The sequence below is a fragment of the Felis catus genome, chromosome D1, assembly GCF_018350175.1.
Source record: "Felis catus isolate Fca126 chromosome D1, F.catus_Fca126_mat1.0, whole genome shotgun sequence".
Lineage (NCBI taxonomy): Eukaryota > Metazoa > Chordata > Mammalia > Carnivora > Felidae > Felis > Felis catus.
The window spans coordinates 35123742-35146260 of NC_058377.1; the positions used below are offsets into that span (position 1 = coordinate 35123742).

General features: G+C 33.7%; 1 long non-coding RNA gene across 1 annotated transcript; it reads right to left on the minus strand.

Moving 5' to 3' along the window:
- Positions 1 to 1904: 1904 nt before the first annotated feature.
- On the minus strand, positions 1905 to 21556 carry LOC123380435. Its single transcript, XR_006586180.1, has 2 exons — positions 21482 to 21556; positions 1905 to 2841 (listed from the first exon to the last, which is right to left on the minus strand). It is a non-coding gene; the product is annotated as an uncharacterized LOC123380435 (long non-coding RNA).
- Between the last annotated feature and the right edge of the window lie 963 nt (positions 21557 to 22519).

Sequence of the window (22519 nt, forward strand, 5' to 3'; positions counted from 1 at the left end):
GACAGGCTATCAGCTGTCAGCACAGAGCCCAACATGGGGCTCGAACTCTCAAGCTGTGAGATTATGACATGAACAAAAGTCAAGGCTCAACCAACTGAACCACCCAGGTGCCCTGTTTCTCCTATTTCTTGATTTTTGTCTCTGTTAGGTTTGGTTGCCTCACATTCTTTCCAATTTTTTGAAGCTAGAAATTTTGAAATAAAATTTCAGCTTTTACTTGTTCTTTGGTGGAAGTTATGTTATTCTACATCTATCATAAATGTAATCATATTGTTTTAATTTTGGTTTTCAGAAAGAAAATTAGGATGGTATGACTATATACTTTCAAAAAAGTACTAAGTGATGATTATTATTGCTATAAATTAGTATTTTCTTATACACTTACTAAAAATAAAACTGATATTTAGCACTCCACTGTATTGTGACTGAGCTGTACAATAAACACATTAGAACATACATTCTTAAGTTAGAATTTTTTTCTTTTATAAACACTACTTTACCTGATTATTGGAGATGAGTAGATTCTTATTATCCTCATTAAATAGTTCATGATGCTAGGAAATGCCCCATATTACAAGTAAACATTATTTTGTAATCACAGGTATTTATTTAAAAGCTTGTTTGAGTATTATGCACACCCACAAGCACATAAAGTGAGACATTCCTTTTCAGTGACAAGATATTTTAATTTACTATGAAATTTTGAATTTGAAACACAATTATCTAATGTGAATATTTATGTATGGTGATTACTTTTAATTCCCCAGGCATTTTTTTCTATGCAACTCAATTTCTTTTTTGTATCTAAATTTCGAATTCAATAATTCATTGCTTATTTATAGAGAGCCTACTATGTGTGTAGCATCTGTTTAAATGACAATATATTTATAGACAAGAGGGTTTTTCTTTTGTTCAAATTTTATTTGGTTATAAATTTTAACCATAAAAAAGACATAAGGCTGAATCTGCAATACCACATCTTATCTGAAGTAATGTAATTCAAATGGTTAGCTCTAAACAGTTTCACCACCTTGGATGATGGATGCTAATGGATATAACATTTTAAATTGGCTGTTCAAATAATGTGATACAATATTTCAAATTTTATTCTGCTGACATTTTAATCATCCCACTTTTTGTTTTGGTGTAAGTTCCAAAGGTATTGAAATTTCTTCCTTTGAGAAAATTACAGTGATTATGTTAAAATTATATATGTTTACAATATTTGTACCTGCAGTTAATAACTTTTATATGCTTATATAAGTTATATATACTTATATGTTTTAAATATACATCCAAATGTACTTATATAACTTAATACAATAACTAGTTAATAATACAACAACTAATCCTTATATTCTCTTCATTTTTGTACCCCTGGTATATAGATACTATATTATTATTCTGATACTATTATATTATTCTGACTCACACACTATTAAATATTTCTTAAGTGAATGAATAAATGCATTAAATGCATCTATTTATTGATATTATACATGTAGGACTTAGAGATTTTGGTTCTATTTAAAACACACATTTTACTTAAAATATAATGATAAGAAAAATCCAAGAATAGTTTACTATAGAAAATTTCATGTTCTATATAACTTCTGACTATAAAACTGTGAGCTTAAAGTAACCACAATAGCTAAAAATGAGGAATGAAATGGCCTAAAACTCTAAAAAGAATCTTCTCAGAGGAGTGTGGCCAAACAGAAGGGTGCAGTTCTAAGAAGAATAACTACAAATAGATATCATAATGAATTAAGAAAATAAGCAAAATGGAAGAAAATACAAGTATGTTTATAAGAAGTCTAATTTTTTCTAATTTAAAAAATTTTATTTGCCTAATAAAGCCATTATAATAATGAAGATATATTAAAAGAACATTGAATCCAGTCTGTAAAAGATCAATGAATATTTATTGTGACCCTACTTATAGGAGACACTGTTCTACATGCTGGAGATCAAATAGTGAGCAAGAAAGTATACTAGTGTGGTTTGACGATAAGGCCAAGAAATCTCCTTTGTTAAACAAACAAATATTAGAGAGATAGGAAATTAAAGAGAAAAGATGTATCTAGGGAGACTATAGAGCAAAGTCTTCAAAATCCACTAGGAAAATGGTTTCTGATCTATAATTTATTTCAGTTAAATTTATCAAAAAAAGATGAGGACAGCTTTTCATATTTGCAAGGACTCAAAGTTTATCTCCAGAAAAATCAAGTATTAGCAAATGTTAGCAAAATGAGTAGTTAAAATAAGGAAGGGAAATTTATTGAATTCAGGTCCAACCTTGGACAAATTAAGGGATGATCTCAGGAAAGTGACACTCAGGAAAGTGCTATACTTATTACTGTTTTCTAGAATAGTGAAAGTATACAATTAAAATCTACCAAGTGAAGGGAGAAAAAATACAAAGTTCAGGCAGTCCAAACATGGAGCTTCTGATTGTCTTCTTCTTGTGGCCTTCTCCTGCCACATGAGGACCATACACACAGAGTATTGCCAAACAGAGAAGCTCACTCAATCCTTTGGTGTCAACAGTTTATTAGGACTTGATTGCATACTGCTTGTGTGGCTGAACTTGGGGGTTAAGGTTAATGGCTTTAGTCTTCAGGTTCTTGGGAGATGGGGATTTATATGGTGTGTCCAATGCCTCCATCATATATCACATTGTTAGACTTTGCAGTGGACAAAGCTTCCAGGAAAACCAAGACAGTCCTATCAAGCATGACCTTCCATGATCCTAGAGGTCTTCTCTCTGTGGAAAAGGGCAAAGACTAGACCCTTCTTTGGGTAAAGTCAGTTCTTCACTACACAGGGTATTTCTTCTTCCTGAAAGTAATTACAATTATGAAAATTAGATTTTTTTACTGACGTTTTACTTACAAATAATAACAACAATAAGACAAAAACCCCAAGAAACAGACAAACAAACAAAAACCACAGACAAATCTTAGAAGATCTAACTTTGAATTAATATATAATAAAATATTTCTAACTTGGAAATACAAAAATAGATTTACAGCACTGAGACTGGGACATGGGAAATAAAACAGTGGAAAAGAGATGATGAGGGAGAAGATTAATGATATCTACATCTGACAAATTGGGGAGTCAAGAGATAATATCTATGAATTTGGAAGAAGGAATGAAAGTTTTGGTACATCATTTGAAAATGCAGATTTGACCAATGGAAAGAGAGTTGAGAATAACTACAACTGAACTGAGAGACATAAAAAAGAAGTGGGGATACAGCAAGGTATCTAGAGCTATCTATTTTAGGTGAAAGAGTGAAAAAATAATGTTTTGATAACAAATCAAAAGCGGATTCAAGTATATTACATACTAAATTAGAACTGATAATTTAAGAAGTAAAAGGAAAAATAACATCTGTCATTAGGGATTGTTAAGATTGATTGTTTTATTGTGGCTTCTCTGTACTATTAGGTGCTTTTAAAATCAGATATGTAAGTTATTTCGTTAAAAATTTCCAAAGAAACTAAGAAATCAAATTTGTTAAAAACACTACACATGAACAAAATATTTTTTTGACATGAACTGACATAACATAGAATAAAATTTTAAAATGTCATATTTAACCACCGGAACTTGATGTTATCAGACAAAACTGGTGAAAATTATTCTTTTATAGCCATTATAGTCAATATTTTGGTGAGCTACTTGTTGCTGAAATGGTCCAAGAGAACTATTCTAGTTCAAACTAAAGGGAAAAATTGAGCAGGGGAAATGGAAAGAGAGTTTAATATAGTGATTTGATATTGTGGTTATTCTATTTAATCCTAATTTAAGAAAGTTAAAGGAAAAACATTCTTGGAATATTAGAATTATATAATTTAAAAAGATAAAAATGATAAAAAAATGAAGCAAATAGAAGGAAATTTAAGTTCCCAGTTTAGGTGACGTTAGCTTAACTACAGAATATATGAAGGTTACTAAATTGAAGTGTGTAACAAAATAAAATTTGAGGGGTGCTTGGGTGACTCAGTCGGTTGAGCATCCAGCTTTGACTTAGGTCATAATCTCACCGTCTGTGAATTTGATCCCTGTATCGGGTTCTGTGCTGACATCTCAGGGCCTGGAGCCTGTTTCAGATTCTGTGTCTCCCTCTCTCTCTCTCTCTGCCCTTCCCCTGCTTGCCCCCCATTTATCTCTCTCTCTCTCTGCCCTTCCCCTGCTTGCCCCCCATTTCTCTCTCTCTCTCTCTCTCTCTCTCTCTCTCTCTCTCTCTCTCTCTCTCCAAAATAATAAATAAAAACTTAAATTACTTTAAAAAAAGAAAAATGAATAAATAATATTTGAAAAGTATTTCTGACAGATTGGCATTAAGGTTCCACTAAGAGCAGACTGTTATCTGAAATATTGTATTACACTCTTTCTATATTTATGTAATGAAGGCATGAGGTATAGAAATATGAAGTAAAATGTAAATGCCACATCATATAGCACTACTAAAAACATGCATTTACAGGGCGCCTGGGTGGCTCAGTTGGTTGAGCCTCCAACTTTGGCTCAAGTCATGATCTCATGGCTTGTGAGTTTGAGCCCCATGTGCAGCTCTGTGCCAACAGTTCAGAAACTGGAATCTGCTTCGCATTCTATCTCCCTCTCTCTCTGCCCCTCCCCTGCTCACGCTCTGTCTCTCTCCCTCTCAAAAATAAATAAACATTAAAAAATTAAAAACAAATAAACAAAAAGATAACATGCATTTTCTTTTCAATGGATTGATTATATCCTGGGTACCCAAAGGTTATCTCTTTAAAAACCTTTGCTGTAAAAAAGCATTTCAAGCCCTTGAGCCAAAACAGAGTAGTCATTTCTGTTAAGGAGAGTATGGTAAACTATGCATGTATTTGTTCTCAGATTTACTTTAGAATGGTATCAGCGTAATCAAATATATTTTTCAGAGTTTCATACCCTGGGTAGAAAATAACCCTAATCTTGAGCTTCTGTTTGGAATAGAGGCATAAATCCATAAAAATTGGGAGTGAAGTTGCAGTTAGTTTCCCTAGGCCCTAAAGAAAAATGTGCTAACTCTTAAAAATAGCTTGAGTGCCTCCTTGACAATGTTAGATTTTTAAAAATTGATTTTTGAAAATCTAGGAAGCATCATAGAAGGTTGCAGAAACAACTCCTTAGATAAATAAAGAGTATCTGTTTATAAACAGATATGGAATATTGCTGAAGTGGGATATTTTTGCTAAATAGAATTTCTGAATCTGTTGTTATCATATTTTATTACATTTTTACTGAAAAAATTTATTTTACCATATTTTATATTTGTACCTTAAAGATGCTGAACTTGACCTTTAAAAAAAAAAAGAAATTCTTTTGTGTTCTATACCATATTCTGTTCTAGGATGGGCTTAAAGTTACTGAGATATGTATTGGTTACATGCCACCTCTTTGCATTTTTACAGATACCCAAATTCTGTACTACAACTTAGATGTCAGTAGCCCACCACTCAGTATGCTCTCTTTGAAAGAGGGGAGAGAGACAGGGGTTGAGAGAGAAAGAGAGAGATGAAGAGGAGGTGAGGGAATGGAAGAAAGTGGAGGGAAACATCAGGAAGGAAGAATTAACAACCCAGGGTGCTCTGATGCCACAAAAGCATAGTTTTGAATACTTGATTTAGCAGCCCAGTTTTTCTCCTACCACGGGTAAGTCATTTATTTATTTTTTGTCAAATTATTCAATACTTAAAGACTCCAATGTAGGCAGCAATCGCTGTGTTAGAAGATGCTGATATAGAGAATTTGCCGACCATTAGTTCTGCTTGACACTTAAAATATACTGTCAACATATCAACTTTCTTAGCGAGTTTCTTTGTCATGAAAAGGATAATAATACAACTTATGTAATTTTTTCTTTAGTTATGACCATGATTCTTTTATTATAATTTTATCTTCATTACGAAAGCAACTCAATGAAATGTGATTTATGATGAGGGCTTTGGGACACACCATATCAGTTAATGAAATGTATATTATCATTCCATTTTACAAGATGATAAAATTGAGTTCTTAAGTACTTAATAACCTCAATTGGAATATAACACTGTTAAGCGAGCCAAAATCATCTGGGTCCTGGCAATTCCAGGACAATTCTAATGTTCTCATACTTTGTCTCTGGTGCTAGGTTCCATTTATTCAACCTTTAGTACGACTCTATGCATGTCACCCAATCCCCTTTCCTACCACTTGAAAGTTCCTCAATTTTCCCTCTCCTCCATTTACGTTCAAACCTATTTTCTGGAATAATTTGATGGTGAATATTTAGATACAAAAACAAACATAGTAGCTAAAATATTTTATTACATGGGGTTGCTTAGCACTTCACACACTTTATGTTTTTTATTCTTCATAGCAATTTACTAGGTAAGCTTTACCTGCTTTTTGTTTTTGTTTTTTTTCCATAAAAACTGAAACCCAGAATGGTTGGCTATGCTGCCAATTCATCAGCTATAATAAGGATATTAGCATTTATTTCCATATATGAAACCATGAAATATTAATTTGTGCATAATTAAAGAATATCAGCTATCAGTGAACATATAATAAAATACCTGAGGATTTGGGGGCCAAAGTACCCTCAAATATTATCATTTCCATATATTTGTAATGTAGTCTTAGAGTGAGTATAAAATTGCCAGTACAGGCATGTCTTTAAGTAGAATAAACAAAATTCTTACTCATCCCATTCTTTACACTAAATGTAATTATTAGATGATTACTTTTTTAGTAATCGTATTTATAACTTCTGTGGCAAATAATGGGTATGGAAAATTGGGCTATAGCTTCTCCAAATCCTCCATGAGCAACTGCCTCATTAGGCTGCATTTGTTTCTATTTTAGTGTCTATGGTGACAGTATATGTCTAAGAAAATAGAACCTTTTATTGCACAAAAGATGCACATTGAGTTATAGCTACACCTTCTCAAAAGTGTAGCTCTGTGAGGGAAGAATCCATACTACGTGTTTACTCATAGACCCATTCTCAGCAACTGACTTTAAATCAAAAAATGTCTGACATTGAAAGACATTATCAGCAAAACACAGTTCTTGTTTTCTCCTTATCTTTAATGTCTTTCTCTACGTTTTTATTTTACCAAAAGCAAAATATCAATAGCTTTCCCACACATTTCAGATAATAAAGAAAATTGTTACATTTTATGTCCTAGCTGTTCTTTATTTCATGTGCAGTGCTAAAGAAGTTTATTGTCTATCTGTGTATTCTCATTGTGGTTGATGTTAAAAATGTTTTCTCTTTTGGGGCATCCAGAGCTCGCTTTGGATCCTGTCTCCCTCTCTCTCTGACGCTACACTCTTGCATGCTCACTCTCTCTCTCTCTCAAAAATAAATAAACATTTAGAAAAAAAAATGCTTTTTATATTTACTGTTACTCTCTGTTTTTTATATTCACTGAATGTCTGCAATGTTCTAAGCATCATCCATGCAATGCTCAGTTGTTGTTTTTCAGAGAGGCAGTAAAAGAACACAATAGTCTCTAACTATGTGAGTTATGGTACTTAAGCTCCAAGGTCATATTGTTAATTAATATTTCATCCTTTCAGTTAATGTCACATAAATTACTTCATTTATTCATTCATTTAACAAACATAATGTAGTGAGGAAGACAGAAAGATAAAATGCAAGCAATAAATACCATGTCAGGGTATATTTTAGAGTATGGAAAAAGGAAGGGAATCTAACCCAGTCAGTAATGCTTCATGATAGTTTTATTAAAACATGGGAAGATTTTATCCACAAAAAAGGCCAAACAAAGGTAGTTCCCAGCAGAGGAAAGAACATGTATAAGGGCAATGTGCCTTAACAAACATAATGTCTCTGAAAAAAAGGGAAGTAGGCAGTTTGGGTGAGTTTGAATATACACATGCAGATGGTACTGATGAGAGATAAGAGTTTGGGTTTATCATTTAGATTTTATTTTGAAGGCAATTGAGAATGCATACCTTGAGATTTTCTAAGTGTGAAGTGACCAAACCATAGGCTTTAATTAATGCAGTATTTTTTTTTTTTTTTTCAAATTGTTGCTCTTGGAGTGCCTGGGCTGCTCTGTCAGCTGGGCGTCCGACTTCAGCTCAGGTCATGATCTCACGGCTTGTGATTTTGAGTCCCGGGTCAGGCTCTGTGCTGACAGTTCAGAGCCTGGAGCCTGCTTTGGTTTCTGTGTCCCTCTCTTGCTCTGTCCCTCCCTTCTTCATGCTCTCAAGAATAAATGAACATTAAAAAAATTTCAAATTGTTGCTCTTGAAACAGAAGAAACAGCAGAGTATAAGTGACTCACAGCTAACCTCTACTAGTGTAGGAAAAAGGACCTATATTTGAGCCTACAACCTTGATGGCATTTAATTAACTAGACAGAAAATAGTGAACTTTCCTAATTAACTCTACATACACCTGGCCCAGGACTTGAAGGATAAAATCAAAGATATCCTGTAGGAAGTGGAGGAGTTTCAAGCCTGAATTCTGCCATGCACAAACAAGCTGGGAGAGCCAATCAGTGACAATGACTTATGCTGCAGAAATATAACAGTTGACACTTTACTTACACCTTACAAATCTTTTGCTGTTTCACTTGTGTTCTTCCTTATCTGAACATTACCAACACATGATGGAACATTTAGTCCCAAATTAGCTAAGGAATGTCACAAAATTACCACCATCAAACGCCTTGTCAACCTAGAATCCATACACAATTTCTTTAACCATATTTACATTACAAAGAGATAGTAGTAAACCATGCTTCGTTCCTTTCCCTTGAGTATGGACTGTGCTTCATGACCCACTTCTAATGAATAGAATATAGTAAAAGCAAAGACATGTCACTCCAAGATTAGGTTATAAAAAAAATATGGCTTCCCATCTTAGAGGTTCTCTCCCTTTCTATAATCTCTAATCTCTCACTATGTAGAATCTATATCATTAGTAGCCCTACTGAGAAGCCCACATAATGAGAGAATGAAACTTCTGTCCATAAACCCCATTAATGAACTTGAAATCAGATCCACAAACCCTTAAATGCAAAGACTGTTACCTGGACTGACAGCTTGACTCCAACTTCATAAGGGACCCTGGAACAGAACCACCCAACTCAACAGCCTCTCCCAGAATCTTGACCCTTAGAAGATGTGTTAATAAAGGTTTGTTTTAATCTGAAAAAGTGCGGAATAGATTTTAATGCAGCAGTAGGTAACTAGCATCATTTTTTGTATCTGGAAGTAGAGTGCAGCCACAGCTACAACCTAAACTGGGTGAATGGTCTTGAGGAGAGTTTATTGAAAGCTTAGAGTACCTTAAACACACCACTTGTAGAGGTTAGGACTTTGAGCATGCTGTAGAGGAGACTTCTCCAGAAAGTGAAAAAAAAAAAAAACATTATTGGAAACTGGAGAAAAGGAGATCTTTGTTATGTAGTAGCAGAAAGTTTAGGCTTCCCTGGGTAGCTCAGTTGGTTCAGTGTCCAATTCTTAGATTCAACCCAAGTCATGATCTCACAGTTGGTAAAATCAAGCCCTGCATCAGGCTCTGTGCTGACAGTGTGGATCCTGCTTGGGATTCTCTCTCTTTCCCTTTTTCTGCCCCTCTCCCACTCGTGATGTCTCTGTCTCTCTCAAATAAATAAATAAACTTAAAAAATTGAGAAAGTTTAGTAACTGTTGCCTATAGCTATATGGAAAATAGAAAATATAACTAATAAACTGGGTGATATGGATAAGGAGATTAAAAACCAGAAAGGTGCCACCTGTTATTGTAGTGGTTGTTGTTTTTATTCACTCTTTACAGTGAAATGCAAGAGGACAAAGAAAAACTTTTAAGAAAGAACAAGGAAAAAACTGTTAGACAAAAAGGGGTCAAAACTTCATGATTTTGAAGTTTTTCACCCTTTTTAGCAAGCAAATGATACTAAAATTATGACATTATTCTGGATCTGGAGCGCCTGGGTGGCTCAGTGGGTTAAGCATCCTACTTTGGCTCAGATCATGATCTCGTGGTTGATGAGTTTAACCCTGCATCAGCATTTCTGCTGACAACACAAAGCCTGCTTCAGATCCTTATCTTCCTGTCTCTACCCATCACTCATTCTCTCTCTCTGCCCCTCTCTCTCTCAAAATAAATGAGTAAACTTAAAAAAATAATTATTTTGGGGCAAAAATTACATCTAAGGTATGCCAAGACAAATAGGATATAAAGATGAAGTTGAGAGTATGATTATAAAATCTTTTTTAAGCTCTCAAAAAAATTAAAAGTACCATCTTAGAGTACCTTTTCATTAAAAAGAAATCCTTCTATAGAAATTAAGCATATACATTATAGATCCTTGCAATCAAACAGTAGTGCTCCTAATAAGCTTAAGGGTATTCTATCTCAACAGTCTCAGCAGTAGCCCAAGGTACAGAAGGGCTTAATCTAGAAGAGATATGTGATTTTACCCTTTGTCAAGTGAACTAAAACCTAAAATTATCTAGAGGACACCCAAAATATTTTTAGAGTTATATTGGAAGTACTGTCATTTTGGACTGAAATGGACAATGAATACAAAGCGAAGAGTCTATTCCAACACTAAAACTTTATCAGCAGGAAAAACTACTAAGATGTGATTGATTGTACCCTTCATGAAAAAGAAGAGATCATGCTGAGGTCAGAACCATGAGAACAGAGCACAGAACGAATGGTGAAATATTTCTATAAAGGAAGCTTCCCCGACCTACTATTTCATGACTCATTATCACTTATATAAGAGACACAGGATGAATGCATGACTCTTTCCCTCTACTATATAATTTTTAAAAATAATGAGTTTATACACAAAATGCAATAATTTATTATTGTTCTTCCTGTGTAGCATCACACGCTTCTAACACTGCAAGGATCTTAAGTTCTGCGATTTCTTTCAGTGATACCATTAAAATTGAGGGGTAATGATCTGTTTTAGGGGTGTTTATTGAACCTTGACCTCCCCTTTGAATGTTTTAATATCAAAAAGCAAGTCAGAATCTTCAAATCTACTTCTTGTCACACTTTATCTCCTCTCCTCTCTCTCTGCCTCCCATCATGGGCTTCAGCCACCTTGTTGGAAAGGAAGGACTCTTCCTGCTGGTTGCCAGTTTTGCTAACTCAGATAACTGCTGATAATGGTAAAATTTTAAGTTTAAGACTATTAGGTCTAGTTTTCCACTTGACAATGGGAATTTTGGAAATTTGCAAAACCCTTTTTTTTCAATAAAGCTTGAATTTTGAAATATTGGCATTGTTATGATTTAAAGAAAATCAGTTTTAAAATAAAAAAAAAACAGTCTTTGTTAATTCAATGGTTGCAATGGTACAGACCAAAATTATTGATAGGACATGAGAATATTTACAAAATATTTTTTGATATTTTGTTCTTTACACATGTTGAACTAATATATATGCCTAAATCTTCTGGCAATTTAGATGTTCTAAATGGTTTGATGATAGCTACATAGTAGCATTTGAACAGGAAATCAGTAAGGAATCAGGACACTCTGTGTTAGAAGTGGTTTTGTTATAGCTATGTAGCTACTATGTTGTATGTACTTACATGTCTTAGGCAAGACACATTAGTACATGTAGTCTCATGTGTTTTTCTCTGATGTTATTTTTATACTTGTAACAGTGGACTCTACAATCAACTCTAAAATTCTGACTCTATAGTCATAGGACTATGATTTTGACAATCTAATATGAACTCTAGTATCTGACTTTCTTTCCTTCTTGACTTTATATTTAGTTTAAAAAAAATTCTAGTCAGAAACAGAATGTTCCTATAGTGCTAAGCTTGCATACATTTTAAAAAGGTAAAGAATTAGGGAACATTGTTGGGAATGCAAGCTGGTGCAACCACTCTGGAAAACAGTATGGAGGTTCCTCAAAAAACTAAAAATGGAACTACCCTAAACCCAGAAATTGCACTACTAGGCATTTATCCAAGGGATACAGGTGTGCTGTTTCGAAGGGACCCATGCACCCCATGTTTATAGCAGCAGTATCAACAATAGCCAAAGTATGGAAAGAGCCCAAATGTCCATCGATGAATGAATGGGTACAGAAGATGTGGTATATATGCATACATATACATATACATATATATATACATACATATATAATACCCTCCAGTTCCATCCATGTAGTTGCAAATGGCAAGATTCCATTTTTGTGATTGCCCAGTAATACTCCATTGTATGTGTATACACATACATATATGTATATATATATATGTATATATATTATATATGTTATATACATACACATAATATAATATATAATATATATACATATACATATATATGTATACATATATACATATATACATATGTATATATGTAATACATATACACACATACACATATATATATATATATATATATATATATATATATATGTATACACATACAATGGAGTATTACTGGGCAATCACAAAAATGGAATCTTGCCATTTGCAACTACATGGATGGAACTGGAGGGTATTATGCTAAGTGACATTGGTCAGTCAAAGAAAGACAAAAATCATATGTCTTCACTCATGTGAGGACTTTAAGAGACAAAACAGATGAACATAAGGTAAGGGAAACAAAAATAATATAAAAACAGGCAGGGGGATAAAACAGAAGAGACTTATAATATGGAGAACAATCTGAGGGTTACTGGAAGGGTTGTGGGAGGGGAGATGGGCTAAATGGGTAAGGGGAAACTAAGGAATCTACTGCTGAAATCATTGTTGCACTATATGCTAACTAATTTGGATGTAAATTTTAAAAAAATAAAAAAATAAAGTTAAAAAAATAATAAAAACTAAGTATCTTCACAGCCTAAAAAAAAAAAAAAAAAAAAGTAGTTGCAAGTTTAGTTTTGCCAGAAACTGCCTAACAGGTTTCTAGAGTGTCTATATCATTTGTCATTCTTCTAGCACGTTACAAGTGATTGAGTTTCTCCACATTCTCACCAGCTTTTGGTGTTAATTATTATTTTTTTTTATTTTAGCCATTTTGAAGTGTGTGTAGTGATATTTCACTGTGGTTTTAATTTACATTTCCCCAGAGGCTGATAGGTTGGACATCATTTTATGTGCTTATTTTTCATCTATATATCCTCACTTTCTAATTAAAAATTTTTGTCAAAAAAAGGAATTAGGAAATATTGTGACTACACACTTCCATCATTCTATCAAAACTCATTCAAACACTCTGCTAACTTCTCTACAGACATAGTTCATATACTTTACTCTTTCTTCTGACCAATACTCCAAAACTCTTGCTGATCAAAGCATTACTTTTATATAATGTTTCTGAAGAAACTCTTCCATCCATAGGATTTTTTAAAAAATAATGCCGATTTTTGAGAGAGACAGAGAGAGAGAGAGAGAGAGAGAGAGAGAGAGAGAGAGAGTATGAGCTGGGGAAGGGCAGAGAGAGGGGGAGACACAGAATCCGAAGCAGGCTCCATGCTGTGAGCTGTCAGCACAGATCTCAATGCAGGGCTTGAACTCATGGATGGTGAGATCATGACCTGAGCTGAAATCAGAGGCTCAACTGACTAAGCCACCCAGGCACCCCTAGGATTTAGACCATTTAAAACTATTTTTAATATATTATTTTTTCTTCTGAATATCACATTTTATCAAAATTTCCTCATTATATTTTGTGGATTTAGCTATCATTTTTTAAGGAATTTGGCTTTTTTTGTTTTTTTGTTTTTCTTTTATTCAAATATCCCTTGATTTTCTCTTTTTCTTGTTTGCTAGTTAAATACACATGGTATTTGTTTTCTTAAGTTTTTAAATATATGGCTGTTAGATAAAACTTGATATTGATATGAATAATTCTGATACAAAAAATTCCATAATATTCCAGGACCTCATCTGACTTTTGTAATGTCTTAGCTACTGATAAATATTTTTATTGTAGGTTCAATAATACCTGTGATATTCTCTTTGCTCATGATAAACTCAGAGATGAGAAAAACAGACATAAAAAAAGGAATAGGGAATTCTCATTAGTGATATTGAGCAACTTTTCATGTGTCTCTTGGTCATCTATAGGTCTTCTTTGGAGAAATATCTAGTAAAGTTTTTTATCCGTTTTTTTTTTAATTCTATGTTTGGGGTGTTTTTGGTGTTTAGAAAGATAAGTTTTTTATATTTTTTTGGATATTAACCCTTTATTGAATATGTAATTTTCAAATATCTACTCCCATTCAGTTGGGTGACTTTTTATTTTGTTGATGGTTTCCTTTGCTGTGCAGAAGCTATTTTTTTTTTTTTTAATATGGTCCTAATAGTTTATTTGTTTCCTTGCCTCGGGAGACATATCCAGAAAAAAATGTTACTACAACTGTCAAAAAAAAATTACTGCTTGTGTTCTTTTTTAGAATTTATATGGATTCGGGCCTCACATTTAGGTTTTAACCGATTTTTTGTTTAGTTTTTTGTGTATCATGTAAGAAAGTGGTCCAGTTTCTTTCTTCCACATGTTGCTGTCCAGTTTTCCCAACACCATTTGTTGAAGAGACTCTATTTTTTTCCATTGGATATTCTTTCCTGATTTGTCAAATATTAATTGACCATATAATTGTGGGTTTATTTCTGGGCTTTCTAGTCTGTTCTATCAATCTATGTGTCTATTTTTGTGCCAAAACCATACTATTTTGATTATTATATTTTTGCAGTGTATCTTGAGATCTGGAATTGTGATACCTCCAGTTTGTTTTTTCCTCAAGTTTCCTTTGGCTATTCAGAGTCTTTTGTGGTTCCATACAAATTTTAGGATTATTTTTTTCCTAGATCTGTAAGATATGCTATTGGATTTTGATAAGCATTGCACTGAATCTATAGATTGCTTGTGTAACATAGACATTTTAACAATATCTGTTCTTCTAATCCATGATCATGGGATATCTTTCCACTGGTTTGTGCTGTCTTCAATTTCTTTCATCAGTGTTTTATAACTTTCAGACTACAGGTCTTTAACCTCCATGGTTAAGTTTATTTCTAGGTATTTTATTAGTTTTGGTGATACTGCAAATGGAAATGTTTTCCTAATTTCTCTTTCTGCTACTTTGTTTTTAGTATATAAAAATGCTACCAATTTCTGGGTATTAATTTTGTACCCTGAATTACAAAATTTACTGAATTTATTCATCAGTTCTAGTAGTTTTTTTGGTGCAATTTTCAGATTTTTCTATGCAGTTTCATTCAATTAGTGACAGTTTAACTTCTTCATTACCAACATGAATACCTCATTTCTTTATCTTGTCTGATGGTTCCGGCTAGGCTTCCAGTACTAAGTTGAATAAATGTGGTGAGAGTGGGCATCCTTATCTTGTTCCTGGTTTTAGAAGAAAAGCTGTCAGTTTTTCAACATTGAACATGATGCTAGCTGTGGGTTTTTATTATATGACCTTAACTATGTTGAGGTATGTTCCCTTGAAATCCGTTTGTTGAGAGTTTTTAATCATGAACAGATGCTGAATTTTGTCAAGCATCTATTGAGATGATCATGATTTTTATCCTTCATTTTGTTAATGTGATAAACACAATGAGATATCGCCTTACACATGTTAAAATAGAATAAAAAAGACAAGAGCTAACAAGTGTTGGAGAGGATGTGGAGAAAAAGGAATCCTCAAACACTGTTGATGGAAATGTAAATGATATACCAACTGTGGAAAAAATATGAATATGCCTCAGGCAATGAGAAATAGAAACATGATATGATCCAATAAAGTCCACTACTGGGTATTTACCCAAAGAAAACAAAAACACTAATTCAAAAAGACACATGCACTCTATATTTATTACAGCACTATTTGTAATAGACAAGATATGGAAGCAACCCAAGTGTTCCCTAATAGACAAGTGAATAAGGAAGACATGGTATATACACACAATTGAATATTATGCAGCCTTAGAAAAGGGTGAGACACTTATGACAACATGGACGACTTGAAAGGAATAATGAAAAGTGTAATATGTCAGACCGAGAAAGAAAAACAACATATATGAATTCATTTATATGTGGAATCTACAAAAATAAATAAACAAACAAAAAGCAGAATCAGGCCTACAAATACAGAGAACAAACTGATGATTGACAGAAAGGAAGGGAGTAGGTGAACAGGCACAATGGTTGAAGGGGAGTGGAAGATACAGGTTTCTCATTATGGAATAAATAAGTCAAAGGAATAAAAGCACAGTATAGGGACTATAGTGAGTAGTATTATAATAGCATTGTATGCCATAGATGGCAACCACACTTGTGGTGAGCAGAGCATAACATATAGAGAAGATGAGTTGCTATGTTTTACATCTGAAGCTAATATAATATTGTGTGTCAACTATATTCAAATAAAAAAGACAAAATTTTAAGACAAATGTTAAGATTTTAAGACAAGAGATTCTGAAAGGGAAATATGAAATAATGCTTAAAAATCCAAGAATCCTTAATGTCTCATGATAACATCCAAATTCAGAGTGCTAGGAAAGAAATCTGCAAACATTACTGTGGTAGTGAGAGAAGGAGTAGAGGCTAAGACAGCTCGTCTTCAGCTAAAGAACATAGCTAATGGGGCAAAAATGAACACCTTAGTGTCGCAATAAATCATATCCTTTAAACTTAAAAGCATTTCTTTGGGGCGCCTGGGTGGCTCAGTCGGTTAAGCTCCCGACTTCAGCTCAGGTCGTGATCTCGCGGTCCATGAGTTCGAGCCCCGCGTCCGGCTCTGCTGACAGCTCAGAGCCTGGAGCCTGTTTCAGATTCTGTGTGTCCCTCTCTCTGACCCTGCCCCGTTCATGCTCTGTCTCTCTCTGTCTCAAAAATTGACCCTGCCCCGTTCATGCTCTGTCTCTCTCTGTCTCAAAAATAAATAAAGGTTAAGAAATAGCATTTCTCGGGGCGCCTGGGTGGCGGAGTCGGTTAAGCGTCCGACTTCAGCCAGGTCACGATCTCACGGTCCGTGAGTTCGAGCCCCGCGTCAGGCTCTGGGCTGATGGCTCAGAGCCTGGAGCCTGTTTCCGATTCTGTGTCTCCCTCTCTCTCTGCCCCTCCCCCGTTCATCTGTTCATGCTCTGTCTCTCTCTGTCCCAAAAATAAATAAACGTTGGGAAAAAAAAATTAAGAAATAGCATTTCTTTAATTCTAAGGACATGATTTTTTAAATCTACATTGGATTTGGGAATGAAATGAACATTCTAAATCTTCAATTAAAATTAATAAATATTTGTCCTTCCAGAACATCCAGAGAACACTTGTTGATCCTAAAGATAAACATCACCACACAATTTAGCTCAGGATAAGATAGTTAATCTGCTTTCAAACCTCATGAATTACTTCATGGAATAGGAAGTGACTAAGGCATTATTTGATGAATATTATTTGCTTTCATAAATCCACTTTTGATGTTACATTCTAGAGTATAAGAAACATTATGCTACTGCTAAAAATTCATTCATAACATGTATGTCCAATATTTTAAATATACATAAAATGAATTCTAATATAATGTTTTCAATATGAATTTTAAATAGCCTTTATTATATGAGCAATAAACCTTCTAGACAGTATGAGCATAGATTCTTAGGATCTAAATTTTTATTTCATGTTATTTCATTCATTTAACATATTTAGTCAAATGCACATCCTTTTAAAAGTTAATAAAACATAATATTTTCCTTCAGCTACACCAGATAAGCCTTGATTTTGTTTTCTATTATATGTAAATAATAAGCAGGAAAGTAGACTTTGGGAAAATATGTGAAGCTGTATCTGTGAGGAAGTCTTATTTTTTGTTTATTTGTTTTTAAAGAGAGAAAAAGAGAGTAGGAACAAGCAAGGGAGGGGCAGAGGGAGAGGGAGAGAGAATCTCAAGCAGACTACCTGCTGTCAGCACAGAGCCCCATAAGGAGCTCAATTTCATGAAGTGTGAAATCATGACCTGAGCTGAGAGCAAGAGTCAGACACTTAGCCAAATGAGCCACCCAGGCACCCCAGAAAGGCTTCAAAGTATGAAATCAGTTTATTTATGGTTTTGACAAATTAAGGTGACGCCCACATGAAGCAATACATTGTCAGAGAGGAATTAATTAGTACATACATTACCAGGCCATAAAACCTCAAGTAATCTCTCTCTGAAATAGTCTTTTTTGTCACTATGTTTTGAATGAGAGACCTGTTTTCCTCATTATAATTCTAAACATACTTTTGTCTTAATTCTCCTTTGTATGTGACAAATCAGTTTGGATGAGAAAAGATAACCCCAGGTTCTTCTTGCAGCTCTTCTTTTCAGGGCTGGCTGTTTGGATGGAGGAGTTTCCTGATGATTCACTAAGAGTCAGTGGGGAAAGAAAAAAAGACGAGAGAGAGAGAGAGAGAGAGAGAGAGAGAGAGAGAGAGAGGAAGAGAGGAAAAGGAAGGAAGGAAGGAAGGAAAGAGGAAAAGGAGGAAAGAGGAAAGGAAGAAAGGGAAGAAAAGAATGAAAACCTTGAGCTAATAAGAACATGCTTCCATGTTTGCAGACTTAAAAAAATCATTCCTTCCACCTAAAGCATCACAAGTCATTATATTCTGTTTGTCTTCACTAGTTGAGATTATTTAATGGTGCTTTACTTTCACCATTTTGTATTATGGAAACACCATATATTTTTGTTTTCAAAGTAAAAATCATTAAAATATCATGCTTGTTTTTCAAATTACACTGTTTCAGATTAGATGTCTCATCTTTTCCACTTGAAATCATCATGCACTTTGCATCAACATGCAAACCTCTAGTTAGTATTCTTTTTCTTTTTGCTATGCTCTATTATAACACAAACATATATATGCTAAACATATGCCATTGCAACACATCTCTTTTATCTTATGCAGAAAAGTAATAAAAATAATAAGAGAATAAGAAAATAATACAGAAAATACTGTACTATTAATGCTAAACCATGGAGAGGATGCTGAGACCTTTGATTAATAAATAGCACAATGTATTTCTTAAATGTATGTTCAGAAAATACATAAATTATTAGTGTCGTGTTTAATCAAAAACCATATGCCAAAGTTTTATATTAAAAGAGTAGTTGGCTAATGAAGAGAATGTGTGTGCACTGAAATTTCAGGTTGGATTTTTAATTATTCTTTGAAAAAAAGATGCCAAAAAGTCATCTGGAATCAACACATCTAACCCCTTGGTTTTGTTGATCCCATTGGAATTACATGGGAGAAATCCTTAAGGAATTAAATCAAATTTTACCTCCTGGAAATAACTTCTGAGACATAAGTACTGAGATTAGTATTGTTTAGGAGGATGAAGAGGTAACTTTATAGCCCAAGAAGGGAGCCCAGAAGGAGAGATTTGTCCATAACCACAAAGAATAGGAAACAGAAATTATTTGGGAGGCTTTGAAATGGCTTATAAATGCTTAATAATTATACTGCTGAATCACATAGGGCACTGCCCCAACAATAAAAGGCTAAAACTACCAATAACTGTATCCTGTCTCAAAGGTTGTCATCAAAGCAACTACCTAACTCACTGGTGGATAAATTAGCCAGAGCTTTGTTCAGTGTGCATACTTCTGATTTGGCTTACACAAACTACCCAACAGAATATGTTTGGGAGTGCTTCCCTTCACAGTTACTGTAATTTGACACATCCTGCAAGACATCCTTAAATTCTATGAGAATCATAGAAACAAAGAAAAGAAAGGAACAAAAGAAGGAAGGAGATAAGAGAAGAAGGGAGAGGAAGGGATATTCTGAGTTTTCTTTACTGAAATTAAATGGGGTGAATTAGGATAGAAAGGTGACAAAGTAGTTTTTTTCTAAGAGAGAAGATCTGAACCATACAAATAGAAAATTTTAGCCTTACATATGATCACTTCTTAAATCTAGTGTAAGTAGTAATTAGGGTCCAAGACCATGAGGAATGAAACATGTAGTATAGAGAAGCTCACTTATATGCAGGGATCTTGCAGTTATACTCATTCTCCTTCTAAATCTATTTATTAAAATTGGTAGTGTTATCATTCTAATGAAATAGGAAATATTTTATTTTGTGATGTGTTTTGCAGTAAGGAACTGAATTTTAAAACTTTGAGATTTTATTATTAAACAAAGATATACAGTTGTCATTGAGTATTAGTATTGTAAGAAGGAAATATGCCCTATAGATTTTTTCATTAACATTGGAAAAACTATGATTAATAGACAGGCACTATACATAAAAATGGATCCATTCTCAAGGGATTAATTAAGAAAAGATCATGACACCTACTGTATGTCTCCCAAAACATAGAAGTATCCTTTCATCCTATATAATTAAATCTTTAAATAAGGTTACGGGCACCTGAGTGGGTCAATTGGTTAAGCTCCTGACTTCAACTCAGGTCATGAACTCACGGTGCATGAGTTTAAGCCCTGCATGGGGCTCTGTGCTAATGGAGCAGAACCTACTTGGGATTCTCTTTCTCTCTCCCTCTCCCTCTGTCCCTTCCCCACACATGCTCACACTCTCTTTCTAAAAATAAATAAACTTTAAAAATAAATAATTAATTAATAAACAAACAAATAAATAAGGTTAAATCACTTAAATTAAAGGTAATAGGGATTTGGAAATCCATGCTTGAACTACTGGGTTAAATATGACATTTTAAAAGTGTTCTATGTACTTTTGAAAGTAATTATTAATACAGGATATCTGTGCATACATATATTGTAATATCTGTTTCTTAATAGCTGTGGACATGATTAGCACAAATAAACCCATCATCAGTAGTAGATTTTAGAATTAAAACTCTAATATTGTCATATGAACGTATTGCTATTAGCTCATTTTTCACTTGCTGAAAGACACAGAATGTTTAATTAAAAATCAACCTTATCCAGGCATAGCTGCATTTCTGTCAGAGCGAAAGCTGGTGGAAAGATTTGGCAGCTGTATAAATAAGATATACTCTAAAAGTTGTGCTTTTTTTCCCCACACAAAATTCCTCCCAGAAATACGTATACCTCATTTTTTTATTAGTGTATAAAAGAAAAAAAATCCCTTTGTCTTAGAAAATCCACTGTCACATATATTGGTATTTTTACTACCTTAATAAAATCCAGGGATTTATTTTGAAGAACATCACATTATAGATTTTTCTTTGAAAAAATGAAACAGTGAGCTTTAGTTAAAGAATTATGTCTCTTCATTTCAAATAAATTTAGTTTAAATATAGTATTTGAAATATAAGTTTAGGCAGAATTTTAATTAGCATATAAGCCCGAGGATGTACTTCTCAGTACTGCTGAGCATTTTGAGTCTCTACTTTCAAACAACTCAGTATTAATTTTAGCAGGATAAGCAACCTTGTCTTTCATGCTTTTTTAAAGTCAAAGAGATGAGATTATTGTTTAATCTAGTTATTTTATATTAACTCTCTTTTACCTGGATATTATGAGTTATACAGAAGTTCAGAAAGATCCAGCACTGCATCTGAAAAACTTCCAAGTTAAAAGGGAATTGGAACATGAAGTTGCTAGGAGATAGTTGGTTTCTTGGGCAACACATCTCTGTATCCAGGGAAATAGCTAAGATATTAAACACGGCCTTTGTTTAAATTCATATGGTGTATTACAAAGACATGGTGTTAGTAAAGGACAATAGTATTAGCAGCTCTGTTAATTATGTCATATGCTAAAAACTACAAACATTTATTAACCTCCATTACATACCTGGTGCTGTGCTAAGTGTATATTTACTTTCTTCTCAAGCATCACAACAGCCTATGTTTTCTACATTTTATAAAGAGGAAATGAGACTTCAAATTTTTTTAGCAATGTGCCTAAATACCACTCAGCTTGGGAATGACATAGTGAGGAATCTGATGCAGGCTTATTCATGTCTAGAGTTCAAATATTTACTAAAAGACAGTTATTCTGGTAATTTGATATACAACTATTATTAACCAGTTAACATTTATTAAGCATTTGCCAGGCACGCTTATAAATCTTGTATAAATTCTACTATGCTGCAAACTACTATCAATAGTTTATATGATATTTGTCATATCAAATATACGATCCTGGAAATATGCTTAATAGAAATGTGTATATGTGTGTGTATATATATACAAATATTATATATGTCACTATACGGACACTAAACAGTTGACTAATAGGTGGGTTAGTGGCTTCAAGCCCAGTGCAGTAGAAAATTGCATGTGATTTATAGGGTGCCTAGGTGGCTTAGTCAGTTGAACATCTGACTTCGGCTAAGGACATCAACTTTCAGTCTGTGGGTTCTAGCCCCGCTTCAGGCTCTGTGCTGACAGCTTTGAGCCTGGAGCCTGTTTCAAATTCTGTGTCTCCCTCTCTCCCTGGCCCTTCCCTGTTCATGCTCTGTCTCTCTCTGTCTCAAAAATAAATATTAAAAATTTTAAAAAAGAAAGAAAATTGCATGTAACTTTTGACTCCTCTTAAACTT